The sequence below is a fragment of the Pteropus medius genome, unplaced genomic scaffold (assembly GCF_902729225.1).
Source record: "Pteropus medius unplaced genomic scaffold, Ma_sr-lr_union100, whole genome shotgun sequence".
Lineage (NCBI taxonomy): Eukaryota > Metazoa > Chordata > Mammalia > Chiroptera > Pteropodidae > Pteropus > Pteropus medius.
The window spans coordinates 10951206-10973725 of record NW_024355990.1 but is presented as its reverse complement, the minus strand read 5'-3'; the positions used below and the strand labels follow the sequence as shown (position 1 = coordinate 10973725).

General features: G+C 51.7%; 1 protein-coding gene across 1 annotated transcript in view; it reads right to left on the bottom strand.

The window, feature by feature from the left end:
• CACNG5 (calcium voltage-gated channel auxiliary subunit gamma 5) overlaps positions 1-21892 on the bottom strand; it is a 34938-nt gene extending 13046 nt beyond the window's left edge. Inside the window, exon 1 of the mRNA XM_039859478.1 lies at positions 21775-21892. The gene's annotated coding sequence lies outside the window, so the exon portion shown is untranslated. The remainder of the gene's footprint in view (positions 1-21774) is intronic.
• Between the last annotated feature and the right edge of the window lie 628 nt (positions 21893-22520).

Sequence of the window (22520 nt, the reverse complement as noted above, 5' to 3'; positions counted from 1 at the left end):
ATATATTTAATTTTCTTTATGCTTTCCTGTGCTCGACAAAACTTCTAAAAAAAAAAAAAAACAAACAAAAAAAACCCAATGTATTATTTCTATATCCAGACGAGAGAACTAAATTAGAGAGTAAAGTTGTCAATTCTCCAATCATTGCCCTTGTCAATAAAAATGCTGGGTTCCAGCCAATTCCTGGGCTAGAGACGCTGAAACAATGTTATCCTTTGGGGCTTAGGGACCACAGGAAGCACCTCAGCTTTGAGCCTTTTAAGATGATTACTCGGGCGCCATTACCTCTAAGTATTAGCTTGTTAATTATCGGGAATTAACAGTCGCTAATTATCATCCATGACTAGCAATTAGGAAGAAATGTCTTGTGGAGATTAAATCACTAATGGCACATTTCCCTGCCCAAGCCAATAATAAATAGACATGCAATGAGGTGCTTACGTGCTTAGAGATAGGTGAGGGTACAGGTGTGAGTGGGAGCCCAGTTAGAAGACTTCTGGGAGGATGGGCAGGTTTAATTGTAGAGAAGGAGAGAGTGGAAGGATGGTCCATTGTAGACACTCTGATCTCCCAGAAACCCCAGTAGTGCTTGATGAAGGGTTCAGGGAGAAAGGGTTCTGGACAGTTACAGCAGCTGCTTCTGTCAGCTGGTCTGGTGCCTCAGCATCAGTTGGCCAGCTTGCAGCAGGCTGAGCTGGTGGCCAGAGGTCAATGGCTCTGCCTGCTTTCCATCATGCTGACTCCCGCTACATTCTATGGTGCTGAAAAAGTGACCATAAATTCCTTGACACTCCTCTCGTCGGCGGAGGGGAGCTCCACGCATGTCTCCTCCCCTTGAGGGTAGGCAGGTTTGTGACCGCTTCGACCAGTAGCCTACACAGAGATGATGCTGTGTAACGTCTGAGGCGGGGTCATCAAAGGAGACACATTTTCTGTCTGGTTCTCTTGGGAGCTCCCTTGGGGAAGCCAGCCCCCATGTAAGAAATCCAGCTCCTCTGAGATTGCCATGCTTTAGGGAAGGGTTCTCAAACTCGGCCCTATCAATATTTAGGGCTGGATAATTCTTTGTTGTGGGAGGCTGTCACGCAGAGGGCAGGATGTTCAGCAGTATCCCTGCCTCTGCCCACCAGATGCTAGTAGCACAAAAATGTCCCTGGGAAGGCAAAATTGCCCCTGGTTGTTTACACGGCTTTGCAGGCCATGCACAGGTGCTCTGGGTAACAACTCAGATGCTCCTAGCCAATGGTCAACATTAGCTGCCAGCCAGGGGATGGAGCCATCCCGGACGTCCAGCCCAGTGGAGCTTTTGGATGACTGCAGCCCCAGCCAACATCTGACTGCACCCGCATGAGAAACCCCAGCAAGAACTGCCCAGCTGAGCCCTTCTCAAATTCCCGACCCACAAAATCATGAGCAACCTCCTTAGGTTTTCAGGTAATTTGTTATGCAGAAGTTACCAAAACTACTACTCATTTATTAGCATCTTCGTCTCACTGCCTAAGTATGATATAGATGCCACGTGTGATTGCCCAGAGTGTAACTTAGTGATGGAGGGCCCGAAGGTCACCGTCTAATCCCTGGAGTTTACAGCTACGTGGCGGAGCGAATGACACCTGGGCTTTGGGATCAGGCAAATCTGAACTGGAATGCCGGTTCTCCCATTTCGCATCCTGGGCAGGTCACACGGCCACTCTGAACCTCTCTCAGTCTCTTCACCTGTAAAACAAGGTTAGCTCCATATAGGGGCTATGGCGAGAATTTATGAAAGTGGAATCAAAGAAGCCTGGGCCACCTTGCGCCACCTCAGGACAATGCCGGAATTAGAAAGTAACACCACCTGACACCCAAAGAGCAGTGAACAGCAGGGCGGAGTTAATGGGGTAACAGTCTCTGACAGGGGGCAAAATGGCCCAGGCTTTCTCACCTCTAGCCAGCTCGCCAACCTCCTCTCATCACAGCAGTTGGTCCCTACAGAATATTCATCCCCCACCTACCAAATTTCAGCCTCCTCCCCCCACCCCCTCACCTCTCCCTCCCATATCAGCTAAGGCTTTTGGACTGGAGAGATTGTAAGTTTTTCTCATTTGAGGAGCTGAACTGCTCTGCGTAATGATGTAAAGGGCGCTCGCCACTGCCACTGACTCAGGAGCTCTGCAGGGAATGGCGACCACGGATTTTATTTCGCGTGCCCGCAGTATGAACGCAGGCTGGGCACAAACGCGCGTTGAAGGCGCACAGGGTACGAGCATCACAGCAGGGCAAACAGAGACAGTGACGGCGAGGGTATGCCAGCTGCCACTTATCGGGCCCGTTTATCCACTGAGCATCTATATTCTCGTTCTGATATCTGCCTCGCCAGGTCACATTATGATTCTTTCTTTACATAGAGGAACCTGAGGATGAAGACATAGCGGTCACCCGACTCATAGTGAAAGAGATTAGATTCACACCTAGCTGCGTCCCGCCCCCAAGCCCAGGCTCTATGAATTTCTTCCTCCTGGCAGCTATGGACACCGGCCTTCTCTTCCATTTAACCCATAAACAAACAAACAAACAAACAAATAAAATTCTGCCACCTCTCTTTGACAGCACGGAGGTGGGTTTTGATGTCAAAAATTATTCCTAACAAAGGAGATATATAATGTAAGATCTAAATGAATAATAAACCATAAAACCATTGCATACATCTATGAGTCTGAGCAGACATGTCTGTACCTTGGAGCGTCTGTCCTTCTGACCTGACTTCCATCACGCCCAGCCGCGCCATCAGCCGTGAACCACACGTTGCCCCTCTGCTCCTGCCAAGTCACACCCTGGCTGTGGGCACATCGGGGACCCCAGAAACAGAGGAGATGCAACAGCACATGTCCTGGTCAGCCTTAACACCAGTTCTACAAGGCGAGGAGCCGCACTCCCCACCGCCTCCCCCCGACAGAAATGGATTTTTATTTTCTAACATTTGCAGAAACCAAAATCCCCTTTAGAAGCAGCAGGATTCTAGAGTCCCTTCTTCCTTCAGCTTCCACTTAAATGCGATAGCAGATAGCAACGGGGGCTGCCAACTACATAATTCAGTGATGTGAAGCTTTAATTGTTGGCAATTAGAAGCCGGCTGGTGGGGCTGCCTCCTCCCGCTCACACCTCCAGCGGTGCCTGCTGAGCCTGCAACATCACGGGCCCCCGCGGCTGCCCGGTGCGAGAGAGAAGCCAGCAAGAAATGGAAAACAACTTCCTACCTGCGTCTTAATGTGGGTAGACAGGAAGGATGTTCAGACTTGATCTAATTTGGGCGACATAGGCCATCTATCAGAGCCAGGCTGCAAAAGCCTGTGGGAAAAGCCAGACTCATGGGTTTCTCCTTAGGATCCTGATTTGGGGTCTGCTGCTCCCCTGTGTGCTTCTGCGTCCCCAGTTGCTGCAGGCTGACAGGCTGGTATTCATGGGACCAGGACTGTGTGCCACAAACTGTCTTAAGCAATCGACACATATTATTAATTCACTTGGTCCTCAAAACAACCCTTTGCAGTAGGCACTATTATTAAAATATGGGTAATATTAGTACCTTCTTCAAAGGGGTATGAGCATTAAACGAACCAACACATATAACCAGCTTAAAATAGGGGCTCTAACCTGGCTCGTAGTGATTGCAACTAGTTAACCTTAACCACAGTCATTATCTCCACTTTATATAGATGAGGGGGTTGGTGGTTCAGCCATTGGGCCTAGGTCACCAGATAGGAAGTGGGGGGAGCTGGGATTCGAACCCAGCGATGTGGTCTCCCGTTGGTTTGTCAGGCGGGTTCTGTGCAGCAGCAGAGGGGCGGGTTTGGGCAGCGGGCTCAGCTCACCACCTTGGAATGGCCTCGCTTCGGAAAAGTGGAATTTCCTGACCGGCAAAGGAAACTCTGACCTAATTTTTCTCAGTGTTATCAGCCTCTTGCTTAAGAGGGCTGCAGATTTCAAGTTATTTTCTCCTTGGCCTTTGTATCGGTCAGGTGGATGGACGAACCAGATACTTTTCATATAAAATAGCGATTATAGAGGAGGAGGAGAGGAGGAGGAGGAGGAGGAGGAGGAGGAGGAGGAGGAGGAGGAGGAAGGTAACTGAGTATTCCCTGCCGGACTGAGTTATCTCCATTACGTCCACCCCCCTCCATGCTTGGAGTTAGTATTTGTGTTTCCTGGGAGAGGGAGGAAGGCGGGGCGGGGCAGCCTGGGGAAGACCAGTGTGCCTGCGGAGAAGCGGCCTGGACTGCATCTGGGGCCAACTCAGAGCCCTGCAGAAAGCACATCCCTCCGGAGGGAGAGGCTGCTACGGTAGGACTCTCGCACGATGATGGGGCCAGGTTCCGAAGCACCACATATGCTTCTGTAAATACCTCCTGCCCGCCCCGTCTCCCGTCTCCAGCATCTTTTACCATAACTTAGGATTCCGATGGCAGGCAGCACACACGCCTCCCCTCTCTCCAGCAGCCCGGATCCTTGTCCTGCTCCCTCATATCCCAGCTCTGCCCCTTGGAGTCCCGAGTTTATACAGAGGGCTGGACGGGTTGCTGTGGGTCCAGAAGCAAGGCCTACAAGCCCAGAGCTCCAGCGCTCCCAACGTTACTGCAGACAAGGAAGAGGATACGCCAGCCGCTTCAGGAGGAGAGATGGACAAGGAGAGGAAAGCATAAGAGGGATGATGTGTGTCTCTGAGGAGCTCGTTCTCAACGGGATGTTTCTGCTCCTCCGTCCGCCCTCATGGCTCCAGATGCAATGATGTCTGTGCCAGCCTGAGGCCTGGTCCTGAGCATGTCCCTCCCTGTGAGTGAGGGGATTCCAGGCCACACCAGAGAGTGAAGGCTCATCGGCTCCCATGGCCCTGGAAGGTGGCCCAGTGGCTCCTGGACGGCCCTGCTGGTGACCCACGAGTCCCGAGAGATAAAGCCGAGTGCTTACCATTTCATTCAAATGACTTTAGTATCTCCTGACTGGATGACAGAACTAAAGACCTGAGCAGGGAACCGAGGGTGAAAAAGGAGGGGTTCGCTCTCCACCAAGTCCCCCCAGGAGATGTTTGGTGACAAGGGAGGCGGGGGCAAGGGTGCTGCTCTCTCTGCTTCTCAGCCAGCGACACTGCCTCTCAGGTCCCAGAGCCGCTGGGCAGGGAAGGGCATCGGTCTGGAAAAAGAAGTACACGGCGGGACAAGCGTGAGCCTCAGCCCGGCTGTCGCTGCCACCTCTGCTCCCCGCTCAGTTCGTCATCCCATCAAGGCTGGCCCTGGGCGGGCAGAGGGGGGGGGTCTCAGGCAACCGGCTCAGCATCTCAGCATCTCATCAATAATACACGAATTATGGTTTCTCTACTGAGTGGCTGGGAGGGTTCCGTGACATAAAGTAGGTCATGGGCTCTCAGCAGATGTTCGCCTTCATTCCTTGATCCAGAAAGGGAGCAAGAGTGGCCGCCAAGGAGGCGGACCCCACTGTGGAAGCCACTCAGAGCAACAAGAGGGTGCTGGCAGGGCAGGGGCGACGGGAAAGGAAGCTCGTGTGCATCTCGCTTTCAAACCAGCCCTAAGAACCTTCTCCCGCTGAACAAGGCAGAGATCGAAGTGGGACTTTGCAGGGCAGGGATGCGTAGAAACCTACAGAACTGCCGGCTCTCCAAGAGGTCAGGCCAGGAACCAAGAGGAGAAGAGGGAATGTCCCCAGGACCCCTCTCAGACTCCCACGACATGACAGGAGCAAGCGGCTCACAGCCCCAAGGCCATATACTAGGGGGCCTCAATTAGCGTCATCTTAAAGAGTGTCAAAGCCATCCCATCGCTGGATTGCATCCAAGACCAATCATATCCCACCCTCTGGTGGTGGTGACAGGGGTATTTGGGGGTGGGAACGAGGCATCAGTATTTTTAAGAATTCCAGGTGATTCCCATGTGCTGCCAAGGTTGAGAACCACTGTCCAGCATGGGGAGCCTCACAAGCCTGGAAGTGCACAGACCCCACACTCATGGTTTGATTTCAGTTCAGTTCAGACTGCAGCCAAGCTATTCGACGTGGCAGCCACTAGCTGCAGCTGGCTCTTGAGACTTGAAACGTGGCTAGTCCAAACTGACACGTGCTGTCACTACAAAATACGCACCAGATTTCTAAGACCTAGTGCTAAGAAAGAATGTAAAATATCGCATTAATGGTATTTTAAAACATGGACTAGTGAGCAACATGAAGGAGCCTCAGTGATGTGGAAATGTGTTTCATCTTCAGGGTAGCCATGTCAGATTGTGCTACGTTATGCTATAATTTTGCAAGATGTTACCATCGGCGGAAACTGGGTAAAGAGTATGTGAGATCTCTCCGTGTGATTTCTTACAGTTGCATGTGAATTTACAATGATCTCAGAATAACAAGTTAAATTAGAAAAAGCAACTTCATCTCTGAAGCAGTCACTTTTGTACTCTGCCGGTCAGAGTATAAAGTGGTGCAATTCTTTTTGCAATAAGCGTTGAGCCTTAAGCATTTACATTTCTGTTGGTCCCCAAAATTCTGCTGAGGAAATAGATATAAGTACAAAAATACACAAAGATATTTATTCACTGTTGTTTGTAATAGCAAAATGCTCAAACCCACCAAAATGCCTTTCTGAAAGAGAAGGGTTATAGGAACTATGGTTTATCTACTTGATGGACTATTTTACACAGTCATTAATGGAAAATGCTAAGATAATGTTAAACAAACAAAAAAAAATGTAATACAGAATATGGATAATTTGTTAATTTGTAAAACAAAAATCTGTTAACCTGTGGGATGATGAATATAAAAATATTAGTAGGGGCAGGTATTTTGACAGAGGATTATGGATGAATTTGTTTATTCTTTCTACCTCACTGTTTCTTTTCCCAGATTTTGTTAAATAAATGCGTACCAAATTTTTCTTTAAATGACATAATGACCTTCCCCTTTATAAATTAGCCGTCCTCCTGGAGCTACAGTATAATGCCCTATTAGGGAAGAGGGTGGGTGGCTGACTTGTCCCTTGCTGGCTGACCGTGCAGCCTGGAGCCCTGACTTGTAGAGGCGCAGCAGGGACCGAGCTCATGGGCAGATCCGGGCGCCCATTCCTGCCCCAGAGACACGCAGAGAATCACTGACTATTGAGAGAGTAGAAAGAAGAATGTGAAACTTCAGAGCTTATGAGAACTCCGGCAAGATACATAAGCTTTCTCAGCCTCATTCAGTAAAGATATAAAATGGCAACAATAATATAATGCCTATTACGCTGGGGTCTCTGAGGAATGAAATGGCATAGGGGCACAGTGTCCCTGGGAAATGTGCTTTATTTTACTGAATATTGCCACACTGCTTTCCAAAGTAGCTGTTCCAAATTACACTCCCACCTGCAGTCTGTAAGTGCTGTAAGTGCTCTCATTGCTTCATATTTTCACCGACATTTGGGATTATCAGCTTTCTAAATTTTTGTCAATCACAGTGGGAATAAAATGATATCTCATCGCTCTTGCATTTCCATGATTACTAGTGATACGGAGTATCTTTTCATGGGTAATCACATATTTGTCCCCTCTCCTAAGGAACATCTGTTTATGTCTTTTTCCCATTTATTTTTCTATTGAGTTCTTCATCTTTTTTTAATAATTTATAGTTCTTGAAATATTCTGGCTGTTAATCCTTTGTCATATTTATGTGCTGAAACATTTTCTCATCATCTGCAGCTCTTCTTTTTCATGTTCTGTATGGTATCTTTTGAGAAGTTCTTAAGTATATTTGAATGTATTGAACTATTATTAATTTTTGCATGTCGATCTTGTATATAGCAACACGGCTAAACGAGATTCAGATTTTCTATGTAGAAGATCCTATCATCTGTGAATGCTGACAGTTTTGTAGCTTTATACCTCCTATTTCTTTTTCTTATATTGGTGCTCTATCAAGGAATTCTATATTATGTAGAAGGGATGACAGGGAAATCTGCTCTGATTTGAAAGAGGATCATTCTAGCATTTTACCATCAAGGATATTTGTTGAAAATATAGCTCATCAGGGAAAGGAAGTTCTTTTCTACTCCTACTTTGCTTTAAGTTTTTTTTTTTTTAAGTTACTGATTTTTATTATCTTTTCCACATTGATTGAGATGAACATGTTTATTTTCCTCCTTTGACCTATTAATGAGATAAATTACTTTAATAGATTTTTAAATGTTAAACCATTCTTGCGTTACTGGGATAAATTTTGCTTTTGTTGTGATATATATTATATATATATATAAATCATAGATCGACCTCACGTAATATAAATACAAATGTCAGTTTAACATGATATTTGTATTGACCTAGAATTTTTCCCACTGTCTTGTTTAGTTTCATCATCGAGGTTATATTAGAACCACGATGAGAGACCATTACATGCGTACTAGAATGGCTAAAATGAAAAAGACTGACGACACTAAGTGTCGACAAAGATTCGGAGCAGCTAGAGCACTCACAGCTGCTGGTGGGAACGCAAAATGGTACAGCTACTTTAGAAGGCAGTTTGTAGTTTTTCTGCAGTTAAATATGCTCTTGACAGCAATCCTACTCCTAGGTGGGCAGGTTTCCAGCCTCCTGTTCATTGAGGGGTCTCAGTGGCAACTTCTGGCCTTGCTATGGCCCAAGGCCACATCTTCCTGTCCCTGGGTGGGCATTAAAATTTCAGACTTGAGCTATTATGGCCGTACCCGGGTCCAACATTCCCTGGTCCCCGTTGGTGTCCGTTCACATGCTCAAGGCTCTGAGTCTGAGATCCTTGAGGACTTCCACAGTTCTTGAGTCAGCTATGTACTCAAAGTGACAGTAGTTGATGGGTGTGCGTTAGCTGAGCTTACTCTGTTGCCCAAACCGGATGTCTCTACTTTGGCATTTATTTTTCAAACTCTCCCCCTCCCAGAGGTGATACCGACATCCTGAAGTGGAAATGGGAAGACTGACTGCCTCTTTCTATTTTTTGAATTTCCCAATGTGCTATAACAAGCACAAATGATTTCTCCCATTGTGTGTGTGTGTGTGTGTGTGTGTGTGTGTGTGTGTGTGTGTGTGTGTGTTTGTACATATAAATGAACTTTAATTTAAAAATTAACAATAGGTGATCTATATATAAAGAAAAATATATTTTTAAACCAGAGCAGCTTCACAGCAAAGGGAAGCAGACAGAGAATTCCCTCCCCTCTCCCGGGGCATCAGCCAGCCTGCCCTAGGCTTTTGCGATGTTCTATTTTTATTTTCATTATTTAACTGTGTCCCATATACACTGCTAAGTGGAATGCTCAGCTCCATAGCTTAATGGACAACTGACCTCCATCTGCAAATGCACAAGTCACATGGAACTCCCCAGGCCATTAATGGGATCCTCCCGTCCCCTCTCCCTGTCAACTTTAGTCCGAGACCTCAGAGAGCAGGGATGGGCTGTCAAGGGGGACACAAAGGGAGAGCGGCACAGACCAGGCAGTAAGTACCGTGGAGAACATGTGCAGACCTGTGGACTGGACTGCGTCCCCTTGCAGCCTGCTCTCAGGAGCTGAGCAGCCCACGGGGCTGGAGGTGGGCTGGATATAGACTGTTCTCTCACCTCTGACCTCTGCTGGCTTGTTTCCGAGTCACTGAACTCAGCTCCTGGCCAGACAGCCTCAGAGAGGTACCGAGAGGAATAAGGGGTTTTAATTCTTCTATCTCATCTTCTTTCTTAGTTATTTAACTCTAGACCATCACAGTGATCTAAATTGTATCAACCTTGACCCCTCCGCATTGACGAATTGTACTTGACGCTTTCATACAGGTTTGCGCAATCCCTGGATCCCTCCATCAAACCGAGGAAGAGGGCGTTGTGGATGGCACGATTCATTCGGCAAGTGAGGAAACTGAGGCTGGGGCGGGATCTCAACTTGTGTCTTCTGGGGCTCAGTCTGCTGCCTGTATTCACCCCCATTCTCCCCATAAAGAGGCAGGCCTTTTTCCCAGGCAGACCCCTGAACGGAGAGCCCTGGGGACCAGTCAGCCAGGAAGTGTGATCCTCAGGACTCAGGGTCATGGGCACCCTGAGCTGGTGCATGCTGGGTCTGCCCCTCCCTGGGGGGTAGGAAGGCCAGGCGGGAGGCCTGCTGCTGCTTTCTCTGGCCTCCTCAGGGCACAGCGGGCTGACTTCACTCCCCACCCCCCGCAGCTCCTCCATCCCCGGTACAGTGTCCCCAGGCCCATCAGATGATGAGTGTTCCTCATTCTTCCCACAACAACACATTCATCAGGAGGGAGACAGACGTTCCCATCCGGAGGGAAGAGAGAGGGAGCGGAGGAAATCAATAACAGAGAATGATGTCTCCATATTGTGCCTCCCGCGCTTTATTTCCCTCTGTAGAGGCAGGACAGAAAAAAAACGTTGGCTGCATTTTTGATACTAATTGATCTTGAAGCGAGGTGAACCCAGCGGTGCCCCCTTAATGGTTAGCCGTCGCCTGCTGGCACTTGGGTTGACAACGAGTTCTCAATCAGCACGCACAGGCCAGCCTTTTATCTGATTCGGACGTCCTGGCTCCCCTCTGCTGGCAGCACCGGGGCTGAACGCAGGTCACCAGTGAGTGGGGTGATGAGGGAGGAGGTCAAAGGAGCAAGCAGGGTCACTACCACAGTCCCAAACCCACATCTCCTGCAGATACAGAAATTCCTACCTGCCTCAGGCTCAAACACCGTCAAAGCTCAGCTGAAACTCCAGCGCTACGACTAGCATCATCAGCCAGTAATGCTTTAGTTTGAATTTGTAGAGACTTGTCGTCGGTGGGGACAGACTCAGTGCCTGTCTCGGGGATGTGATGAAGAGTACATGAGGTGACTCATGCGCAGAGCCCAGCCCACACCTGGCACTGTCATCAGCTGCTTTTAAAGCCAAGCTCCGGTAGTGTATGCAGGGCTTGGCACAGTTCCTGGCACATGGCAGCTGTTCCCCCTTAAATTCCTGAAATTATCCTGTGGGAGTGGGATGAGGGGAGGGCATGAGGTGTCTGGAAATCTGGAGCAATGTCCCATCGGAAGGTTTCAGAGAGGAGTAGCATGAGGGTGCCGAGGGCCAAGTGGGGCCCAGACACCACGTGCCTGCCACTGCGCTCAGAGCTGGGGCCTCGGAGGTGGGTGACAGGCCATCTCTACCCTCAGAAAACCGAGTACAGGGTGGCTGAGCCCCCAGCCGGGACCTTTTCCTTTGTGTATTCGGGAGGGGGGCGTGGCGGGTGGGTGGCAAGCAATGCCTTGTGTCCTGGAATGGAGCTGACTCGGTGCTGTGTGCCTGCCAGCCCCAGAGCACCTGGAGAATGCCTTCTGCGGAGAAGGTGAGGCCGGCTGAGCCATTTTGGGCCGCTGGGATGAAGAGGTACAGGTAAAGGTGATGTGCCAGGCAGCAACGATGTATTCTTAGACCAAGTGAGATTTACGCGAGAAGTCACCTGCCTCCTAGGGCAATGGCTGGGGATGGGTGATGTCTGATTCTATTATCCCGTTTCAAAGGTTTAGGGAAAATAACAAGTTTTGGTGAGGATGTGGGGAAATTGGTGGTGGGAATGTAAAATGCTGCTGTGGAAAACAGTTCGGTGGTGTCTTAATAAGTTACACATATAATCACCACATGGCAATGATGGAGCAACTCCACTCCTGGAAATATGTCCAAGAAAGCTGGCAACAGGTGTTCAAACAAATACTTGGACATCGGTGTTTATAGCAGCATGATTTACAACAGCCAAAAGGTAGAAAAATGTGAGCACACTAATGTTCATTAACTAACGAATAAAGAAAATGTGGTATGTCCATGCGATGGAATATTATTCAGCCATAAAAAGGACTAAAGCGCTGATCCGGGCTATGACATGGCTGAACCTGGAAAGTATAATGCTAAGTGGAAGAATCCAGACACAAAAGGCCACATGTTATGATTCCTTTTAAAGGAAATGTCCAAAATAGGTAAATGCGTAAAGAGAGAAAGCAGGCTGGAGTTTGTAGGGACATGGGGAGGAAAGAACGGGGGCTGACTGCTTTCCTTTTGGGGTGATGGCAGCTCTGGAACTGGACAGTGCTGATGGCCGCACCACGCTTGAATGCACTAAAGCCACTTTAAGATGGTTAAAAGGGTAGATTTCATGTTATGTGTCTTTTACCACAATGAAACCCCCTATAGATTGCATTTATTTATTGCAAAGAACATGACTCACCACAATTTAAGGAGTGCATATCGAAAGTGTGTGCCATACAAGCAGTTGCGGGGGACTCGGGGGAAGGTCCTCGGAGAGGTTAAAGACTAAATGTGCAGTGTTGGACAGAACCAGACACAAGCTAACTGCTCAGCCCACTCCAGCTTCCCTCACAAGACCCCTAAGGTTAGACAACCCCGCCTCTGCTGACACCCCCTTTCACGCATCACTCATGCATCACACGGAGAGGCGGGACAGGTTTTGAAGGTCTTGTGGCCGTATATTGTGGATCATGTGATCTGCTGCCTCCTGGAGCCATCCGAGACCCCAGGGTCAGAACTCCAAACCCTGCCTTTAACACCTGCTACTTGACCTCTGTGAGGTGCTGTGATTAGCACCTCGAGCTTCATGGGTCAGGGCAGATCTACAAAGGGCAAAGGAACCAGCAGGTCTTGATGTCAGCAACAGTGGGAGTGAATGTCATTCAACAAGCAGGTAGTAGGCAACACCACCCCCAGCAAGCCCTGGTCTAGTGAGGTAGTGGAAAGGAACAGATGCTGGCAGTGCTGGGGGCAAGTTGGCTGATGGAGGTGATGTCACAGAAGCACAAACAAGGGCTCCTCACTGGGAACATCAGGGAGGAGGCGACACCTGAGCTGAGCCCATTACATCCCCTGGTTCCTGTCCGAAGAGTTTTCATTTTAAATGAAGAGAGAGAGAAGAGGATTTTGGAGGAGTCCGATCCCATGCCCAGCGACCTACCTACATTTTCCTTTTATAAATTCCAAGGGTCTCAGAAACCATGTCGAGCTCCTTGGGTTCAAATCCTGGCTCTACCACTTATGAGCTGCGTGACTGCGAGCAAATGACCTGGCCTCTCTGTGCCTCAGTTTCTTCACCTGTGAGTGTGGTTAATGACAATGACCTCACAGAGTTGCCTGACAGATAGACAAGGTCAGTAGAGCACTCAGCATGGAAGACCCAGAGGAGAGGGCATGCCTAGCAGCTGTTGTCATGGCATCCACTCCCTTTACACTTGACCTTGGCTTTGGGGCTGGTTCACCAACAAGATGGCCTATAAGAAACTATCGGCTTCATTCTTTCCCAGCCACAGACCTCAACCCTCTTTCAGACATCATGGAGAAGATGTGACAGGCTCCGTGTTCATAGGTCCAGGAAGACAAAGCGAGTGGCCGCCATTTATCAAGCACCTCTTGTTGCTGGGTGTTGCATAATATCTGTTGTCTCTCTTAATTTTACCTCACACCACCCCTGTGTATAACTGCTCTCCTCTTCATTTGAGAATTAAGGAAACTGAGGCTCGAAGAGGTAAAATAATTTGCCTAAGGTCCCACGGAGCATTCAAGCTCCAGTCCCACACTCCATCCATCCACTGCCCAGTATGGGGGACAGGGGACTAGTAATAAAGAGCCTGGCGTTGCCTCCCCACACCAACGCTTACTAGCCAAGCCTGACTCCTGAACTGTGGAACAAACACCACGACATGGTGTATCTCATAAGGATTAGATGGCAGGAAGCTTATGCAAGGCTTCACACACGATAAGCACCCAATAAATGCTAGCTCCTATTATTACTTGTGCTATCACCCCCACTGCCTCCTCTTACGGGAGGGAACTACCCAGGGTGCTGTGCTCCTGAGGGGGTCTGCCCCTGGGAGGCACAGCCCAGATCTGCTGCCTGGCTCATCATCTCGGGGCCCAGAGCGCGTGGGCGTCCCCTCCCCCAAGCTGGGCTCTCCCACCTGAGTCAGGATCTTCCTTGCTGCCCAGCTGTGCACCCCGCCCCCCATCCCCCCATGCCAAGCTGCAGAGAGGAGACTTCCTGGTGCAGCTGCTGAGCTTCTGCATGAGACCCCCCACCGGAGGGCGAGTCCAACATCGGCTTATTCCAGGGGTTCCTGCCTCCGCCACCCAGGGCCAGGCTGGCAGCCGGCTCTTCCCAGGCAAGAGCGGCACCCTCCACTCGACCTCCACCCCCTGGGCTAGCTGCCTTGGTTTCCACCCCGGGGTCTATGGCACGATGTCCCCCTCCTTGAAGGACTCATGGAAATCCAGGCTCCCGGAGCAGGAAGGCCTCCTGCATCATCCCCACTGAGCTGTGACCCTGGCAGCCTGGCCTGGAATTCTGGGGAGGCAGGGAACCCCCTACCAAGTGAGCAGTCTGCCTAGGATCACACCCAGGCTACTCCCGGTGATTTCTTTTTCCTGCCAATTCGGATTCTGCTCTTTGGAATTACCCATAGCGGGTCTCGTTTCTCAAACATTCTGCTATAAACAGGAACTACTTCCATAACGAGAAAACAAAAACCATAAATAAGGAGGGTCATTCAAACTTACGTATCCCTCCTTCCAAAATGGAGCTCTTGAGGTGTCCTATCCCCCTTCCCCCTCCAAGCCTCCTCTCACTCTGCTTTAATGCCTGCACTCTCTCAGGGGACACAGGAAAACTTGTCCCCTTTAGCCCTGAAGAGGCCAAGGTTCCATCCCCGATCTGCCCCTTAACCCAGTATGTGGTTTTAGGCAAGTTCCTTTATGTCTCTGAGCCTCGGTTTCCTCATCTGTAAAATGGGGATAATAACACCCGCTGCCCAAGACAACTGGGGGGATTTAATTAAACAGTGCAACAAGCGCCAGGTACAAACCAGATGCTATGGAAGGAATGAAGCTATTATCAGCCACCATCCTCTGGAAATGTCCCAACATCAGTCTCCTTCCATTTGCCTGACATGTGGGACTTGAGACAGTATTTCAGAAAATTACTCACTGTTGAGCCCTCTGTCCCACTCACCCTCTGGCCTGTCTGTCCACCCACATCTCCTATCCTTTCTCCAAGTTCTCTGACCCAGGAGTGGTCCCTCTAGTCACACACAGCTGATTGGCTCAGAGGTAGATGCCTGACCTGAGCTGGTCCAATCACACTCCTCTTTGTGCTCTTTTAAAGATCAAAGCAGCTGCTGGGGCTCGTGATGTGCAGAGGGCGTGAGCGGGAGCCCTGCAGTTGGTTGGGGAGGCTGTGAGCGCCGTGGGTCCTGCCTCCTCTCCAGCTCCCGATTCCAGATTCTCATGAAACCAGACCTTGAGATCCATGCTTGGACTCAGGACATGCTTGAGGCCTCTCTAACCAGCCCCTCCCTTCTGCTTGAGCTACTCGGAGCAGAGGGTGCTCCCAGGCTTTGGCTTCTGAGAGGCCTGGGTTCAAATCTTGTGTCTCTGCCATTTATTACCTGGGTGACTGTAGGGGTGGCTCAGCCTCTCAGTCTCATGTTTTTCATCTGTAAAAGTTTCATTTATTTGCAACCAACCAACCAAACAAATAATCCACTCACTAAAAAACCTCCCAATAATGCTGTTATTATTTCCAGTTTACCAATGAGGGAATTTGAGAGAGAGAGAGGGAGGAGGGAGGAAGATAGTAAGGGAGGGGAGGGAGGGGAGGGAGGGAGGGAGGGGGGTAGTGGAGGAGGGAGAGAGAAAGAGCAATTAGCCAGCTCATGTCCCGGAAGTGGGGAGTGAGGGAGACGGCTGGCAACTCCAGCACTGCTCCACAGCTGCCCCACTGTACCTGGGCCTGTGCCTCGGTGATAGGTGGGTCACGCCCTCACTCTCTCTCTCTCTGCCTCTGAATGGCTTTTATATTTTGCAGACGTCCTCTGTAGACCACCAGCTTAACCTATCTGGCAGTGGAGGTGGGAGGGGGCACAGAAGGTGAAAGGGGGTTGGGGGGTGGGGGAGGAGGGGGCTCCCCTAAAGCACACCAGGGAAGTGGCGCCCTCTACTGGCCTTTGCTTTCTGTGCGATGAGACAGCCTTTGATTTCTCTGCATCCCCTCACAGCTCCTGCTCATCTGGGTCTCGGGTCCAGATTTACTCTGAGTCACAGCCCCGAGCCCTGAGCTGGGAGGGCTTCGGAGGTTGTGGCTGGAAGTTCCTGGAGGGAGAGGCTGCTTTATTCCCTGATGCATCCCTGCGCCTGAGCACGCAGTAGGTGTGGAGAAAATGATCTCTTCCATCTCATCCTTGAGCAGATGGGAATAGTGATCCAGGGAGGCGTGGGGACTTGCCTAAGGCTGCACAGTAAGACTTCTGACACCAGCCCTGGGCCAGAACTCTTCCTGCTGCTGCCCCCGAGAAGATTCGTGGGCAGGAAGCATTGCTGTCCACGACGCTCCTGACTCGGGCAGCTGGGAGACAGCTGGGCAGGATGCTTCTCTGCGCAGGTGCAGCCCCTAAGAACCTAAGTTAGAGAGTCTCAATTAACTCATTGCCAGGTTCTCATTGTTCAAGTGACACATGTCAGCAACAGGATCCTAACAGGATGCTTCCCTGGGCAGGTGCAGAAGGAGCCATCCAGCCATTAAATATCATCTTCAGGTGAATCAGAGAGTCCAGCAGTGGGGCTGTGCTGCTGGATGGGGCCCGCCTGGCAAAGCCGGAGGGCCTGGGACATCCCATCCTCCAATTAGATGGGGCAAATGTACAAAGACACACCACACATGGTTGCAGGGGCAGATACACACACCTCCTGAGTGGGGCCTGACACCCTCTCAAGCCCTGACACACACCTGTGTGCCCGACACTTCCAGAAACTTCCTTCTTGGGGTCTCCCATCACTGTAGTCCATCCCGAGGGAGGACACTCCTGCAGGTGGAGGAATAAAGGGTTCAGCAATGGCCATCATCGGGGAGGTCAGCTGCCTATACCATCGGTGCTTCTCTACTACCCTCAACTCTCTGGGGTAATTTTTAAACTCTCATTTCCTCTTAGGATCCTATTGCTGACGTGTGTCACTTGAACAGTGAGAACCTGGCAACGGGTTAATTGAGAGTCTCTAACATAGAGTCTTATGGGCTCAAGGGTCACAGAGCCTTGAGAATGGACTTGTGTCAGCTGCTCCAGTCCCTTCTCAACCACATAGCAGATCTGTAGCTTCAGTTCAGCTTAGCTCCCAAGACAAGCCAGGCAGCTTCCTTGGAGGAAATGGCAGACCTGGCCCCAAGGGCCCAGGGAGATGGTGACTCAGGAAGAATGGCTCCTCCTCCTCGGCTCTTGGGGAGGGGGAGGAGGAGGGGGAGGGAATATTTAACTTCCCTTGACCGCCTGAGATACTGACCTTGAACTCAACAGATGGAGATACTGACCTTGAACTCAACAGATGGCACTGCCGTAGCTCAGCAAACAGATGCACGAACCTAGAGCCTGCAGCTGGGAGAAACAGAGGGTGCTGCCTGCCCTCCTGCTGCCCGCTGGCCCGAGTGTCCGGAGAGGGAGGGAGCACTAGAGATGGCACAGGCCGCGTGACAGATGGCATGCGCGGACCATACGCCACTCCCTCTAAACACCGAGGCTCAGAGAGGTTTTGTGACGAGTCCAAGGCCACACATAGCTAGTGAGTGACTGAGCTGGAATTTGAACCCACTTCTGTGTGGCTCCAAAGTCTGCATTTCAGTGTGGACCGCTCAAGTTCATGTCCCAACTGTGCTCCCCAAGTTGCTTGACCCTTCTGGACCTTGAAACACAAGGTAAGGAAATAATACTTCAAAGACTATCGTGAATATGCGTGGAAAACCACTTTTCCGAGGCCCCTTTGAAGGTGGCGACCCCACCCCCCCGACCCCACCCCCACCCCACTTTCTAAAGCTCCAGCCCTGCCTTGTCTTTCTCTCCACCACACAGCCCAGTACACATTTTCCTTCTTTTGCGTATTTATCGTTCTCTCTCTTTTGAACGTTTGCTCCTGAGGAATCAGAACGGTTGAATTTTGTCTGTTTCGTTCATAGCTGTTTTCCCAATGGTTCTCAACAGCAGGTGATTTTACCCCCACCCCCCAGGGGACATTTGGTAGTGTCTGGAGACATTTTTGGTTGTCACAGGGGCAGGAGGGTGTTGCTGACATCCTACAATGCACAGGACAACCCCCGCCCAAAGAATAATCCAGCCCCAAATGCCAATAGTGCTACATTCGTATCCCCATTACTTCAAACAGTAGCCAGCGTGTATACAGTAGGCGCTCATAAATGACTGTGATGGAGGAATGAAGAACTGTTGTCATGCTGTCATCATTATTATTTAAGAACAGGCACGACTGAGAATAACCTCTGCGAATAGTCTGCATTTGGGATTCCATGGCCAAGAGGCCACACCGGTGACCTGAAACTTTTCTCCTCTGGTCTGAGCTCTGCTCTCAGCAGCCCCCAGAACAGGCTGCAGACTGGGCCATCATGAGCCAGGACCGGTGCTTGTGTCAGGCCCCCTGAGAGCCCAGGTGATGCGAGGCTGCCCCTCCCCACGAAGAGCCCGCTTGCAGGCCCCGTGGACAGGGACTGACAGTTCTCAGCCCCACGAACGTCCAACACTTGCCCCCACACTGGGAAACTCAGGACTGTGTGCCCAACGGGGCAAGGAACAAGCTGCACAGGTCTGTTAGGGCAATCCCGACCGCCTGTCACAGCCCAGGGGACTCACTGGTCTGAGTGGATTATGCCGTTTTTGCTGTTTTTGACGAAGGGCAGTAGGAGGGCCAGGGGGATGTTTGGGGAGGGACAGGTGTTAGAACCTCCCCTGGCCCAGCTCAGCCCAGGCCTTTTGCTGACCTAACAAATCACACTGACAGTTTTAAACAGTCAACTGACTAGCCGAGGCGCTTGAAATGCAGGGAACACCACCTATGAACACCATGCAGCCCCGTTCTAAGGGGAAGAGAGAGCAGCGTGTAAGTGTAAAGGAAAGATGCTTTTGTTTTGGGCCCATATTGCCTCTGGGACAAGATGTTGAGGCCCCACCCCTGCGGTAGGACTGTAGAACTGTAATAGAACTGTAAGCCTCCGGAAGCTTCTATCCAACACCTGTGCCCTCAGCAGGCCACCCACTCCACATTCCCACCAGGAATTCACACTACGGTTCACAACTTTCCCTGCCTGCTGCCTGCCGCTGGCTCTCCACCCTCCGAGCCTTTCATTCTCTCAGGCCTCCTTAGGCTCACAGCTGGGCCTTTCTCTGCAAACTCGGAGCCTGGGAAAGGACCTCCTTCTCTCTCCCCACCTTCTCTTTCCTTCCCTCTCTTCTTCTGCCTTCTCTCTTTCCCCTCACAGGTTCTAAACACGTCATCAATGCTAGGGTTTAATAGCTGACAGAACTGCCTACAAGGCTATAACCCAAAGGAATGATTTTCTAATGGTGGAATATTAGGCAGCAGACAGCTAGGTTTCGGGGAACAGGATGATACTCGGTGAGCGGGGATTTTCCTGGTGCCTCTGAAGTCACAGGTAGCTGGCTTCGATTCTTCCAGGAAAAGAGCTGATCCCAAACTCAAGACGAAATAAAAGAGCAAGCTGGTGCCCGGCACCAAGTAACCACCCGGGAATGAGCCAGGAGACTGTGTGGGGCAGGCTCAGGAGGATGTGGAAGGCAAAAGGCCTGAGGCAGAAGTGCCAGCTCCCCCAGAGGTAGGGCTTGATAGAGGTTGGGTCCCAAGTCATCCATCCTCACTTTCTGGGAATCCCAGCTCAAGTCATGAGCCATCCTGACGCAAAAAGTCACACCGCTCCCCCAGCTCTAAGAATGGCATGAGGGATCCTCGCTGCACGCTTACCTCCCTCAGTTTCAATGTCTGAGGGTCAGGCTGGGGTCTGGAAGGAGCAGAGGCGACCGGCCCTGAACACCTCCAACTAGCCAGACGCCGACTTCTGTGTCCTTGCTTTACACAGTGCCCCATTCTACAGGTGCGGAAACTGAGCCTCCTGGTCAGTGACCCAGCTGGAGTTAGAACCCATGTTTTCCACCACGACATAAGGCCTCCTCCAGCCAAGCGGGAACAATTCAGCCAACCTCTCGCCTGCATTTCCCTCCCCCATCTCAGCCTCGAGTCACCAAACCCCGACCTGAGAATGGCAGAACTCTCACAAGTCTGCTGCCAGCTGGCGGGGCCATGGGTGCAGCCCCCCAGGACGCCAGGGTTCCCACAAACTGCACGAGTGGACAGAGCAGCTTGGCTCTCCTCTGCCCCTCGGGGTGTCGACTGCCTTCCACATGTAAGAGAGAGGCAGAAGTTTGGGGTGGGGCTGTCTCAGGCACAGCTACGAAGTTCACCCTTTCTAGGCACCCTGGGGAACCTGGCCCCAAAATAGGATGCCCCCAGCTACCTCCAGAGGCCGAGTTAGCAGAAAAGTAAGGCAGAGCTAGGGCGTCTCAGGCAGGCAGGAGAGTCCAGGAAGGGTGAGGGCTGGCCGTGGTGTCAGCAGAAAGGTGCAACGAATCTGTCACACAGTTGCCCGTGGTCCTGAGATGTCCTGAAACCAGGACATTGGATCCAGGCCAAAGTCACCCCTTGCCCACTCCCAGCGCAAATCTGGGTTGTTTGTTAATTCATCAAGGCCCAGGGTTTATGGACCTGAGGTGGCTGGGAGGGGAGGTCCCATCTTGTGTTCCTGGGATGGTGTGGAGTAAGAGCCAGCACTGGTGATGGCCGGAGTGTGACATCTGTCAAACCGAGACAGGCTCCCATTTCAAGACCCCGCCCTGAGTCCTGCTCTCATACGGTCACGGATAATCGAGTGCAAAGTGAGTGAATCCGTTTCCTTCTCTGAACTATCGCTTCCTGACCATAAAAGGAGACACCGACGTGCCTGGCAGAGTCTATGGGGCAGGTGAGAGCGAGCGGCTACACCACAGACTGTGAGCCGGCTCCCTGTCGGCACGGGTGGGGCTCTGAATATGAACCTCCTCCCTCCCCAGCCAGGTTCCCAGATTCTCTGCTAAGTCCCTTTCAGTCCCAGGAGGTGATAATTTGACTTCACTTGCAAATTTTTACCAAACTGCATCTTCATCAATAGTCAGATTAGGATGAAGGCAAAGAGGCATATCAAGTAATTAAAACGGGGGGCGGGGGAGGTCTTCGGAGCGATTAGGAAAACTTTGCTGCATCTGCCTATGGGTCCCCCATCGCCACCACCACCCCCCCTTCTTCCCGCTTGTCCACCTCTGCTTTGTGGCATCTGGCAGGGACACTTCCTCCCACCCAGCCAGACGGGGGCATCCTCGCGGTCCTCGCAGCCAAGCAGAAGGAGTCCCCGGGGCAGGAGGACCGCGGGGCTGTGAGACCCGCTGGAAAAGTGAGCCCACCCTGCAGGAAGGCTACGACAAGTGGGAAATTCATTCCGCATAGACGGGCAGCCCAGCTCCACAGGTGGCGGTGGGCTTGCGCTCCCGCATTATCCGGATAATTCTGCCAGCAGCGTCCTTCAGGTCAGCCGTGGAAGTCAGCCCTCAGCTTTGGAGTGGGCGACAAGAACTGCCCAGCAGCGTCCGCAAAGAGGGGGCATCACCACCTCCCCACACATCCCGAGACACACACACACACACACACACACACTCTTCCCATCGCACTGCCCCTGCTTTCACCGCGCGGGGCCAGGATGCGCGCGCAGGGGACAATCTGGCCCCTGCCTCGGCGGCGCGCGAATGGGCAGCGGCGCGGCGCAGCGGCCGAGGCTCAGGCGGGAGGTCGTCCCCCGCACCCCCAGGAAGCGGGAGCCCGTCTCCCCCGGTCTCTCCCGGCTCTTACCTGGCTGGAGCGGCGCGGCCCTAATTCTGATGGAATGTCCCTCGCCGGCTCCGCGCGTCGGACGGGAGGCACCGCCGGAGGCGCCCGGGGCGCCCTTCCCGTCGCGTGGGGCAGGACCGCTCCGCGCCCGTGACCGTGGGAGCCGCCGCCGCCGCCGCCGCCGCCGCCGCCGCCGCCTTCGCCTTGGCCGCACGAGCCGCGAACTACGGGAGGGACGGCGAAGCAGGGGGCGGGGCCGGGGGCGGGGCCGGGGCGGGGCCTCCCGCCTCCGCGCGGCGACACCGGCGGGCTTTGGGACCCTGCGCACGCCGGGCTCCTCCCGGGGAGGTGAGCCCCTCTGCAGGAAGCACCTTCGCTGGGTGTGCAGGCGGAGTGTTGGGGGCTGGGCTAGAGAGACGAGGCTTTCGGAGGCTGCACAGGGCGTGGCTGAAACCCTCCCCCCAACCCCAGCCTGGGGGTCGGACTTAACCTTCAAATTCCAGCTTTTACAACAGCAACACAACAACGCCAGCTAGTATTTATCCATCACTTACTCTGCACTAGGCACTGCAAAGCGCTTTGCGTGTATTAAGTCGTTTGACCCTCACAACGATTTCATTTTACAGATGAGAACACTGAGGCACAGAGCGAGGGCCTGACGTGCCTGAGGAAGCACCAGCGGAAAACGGCTGAGCCAGGGATGCAGCTCTGGTCTTTCTGGCTCCAGGATCTGTGCTTTCAAAGCCTCACTATGCTTTCTTTCCTGT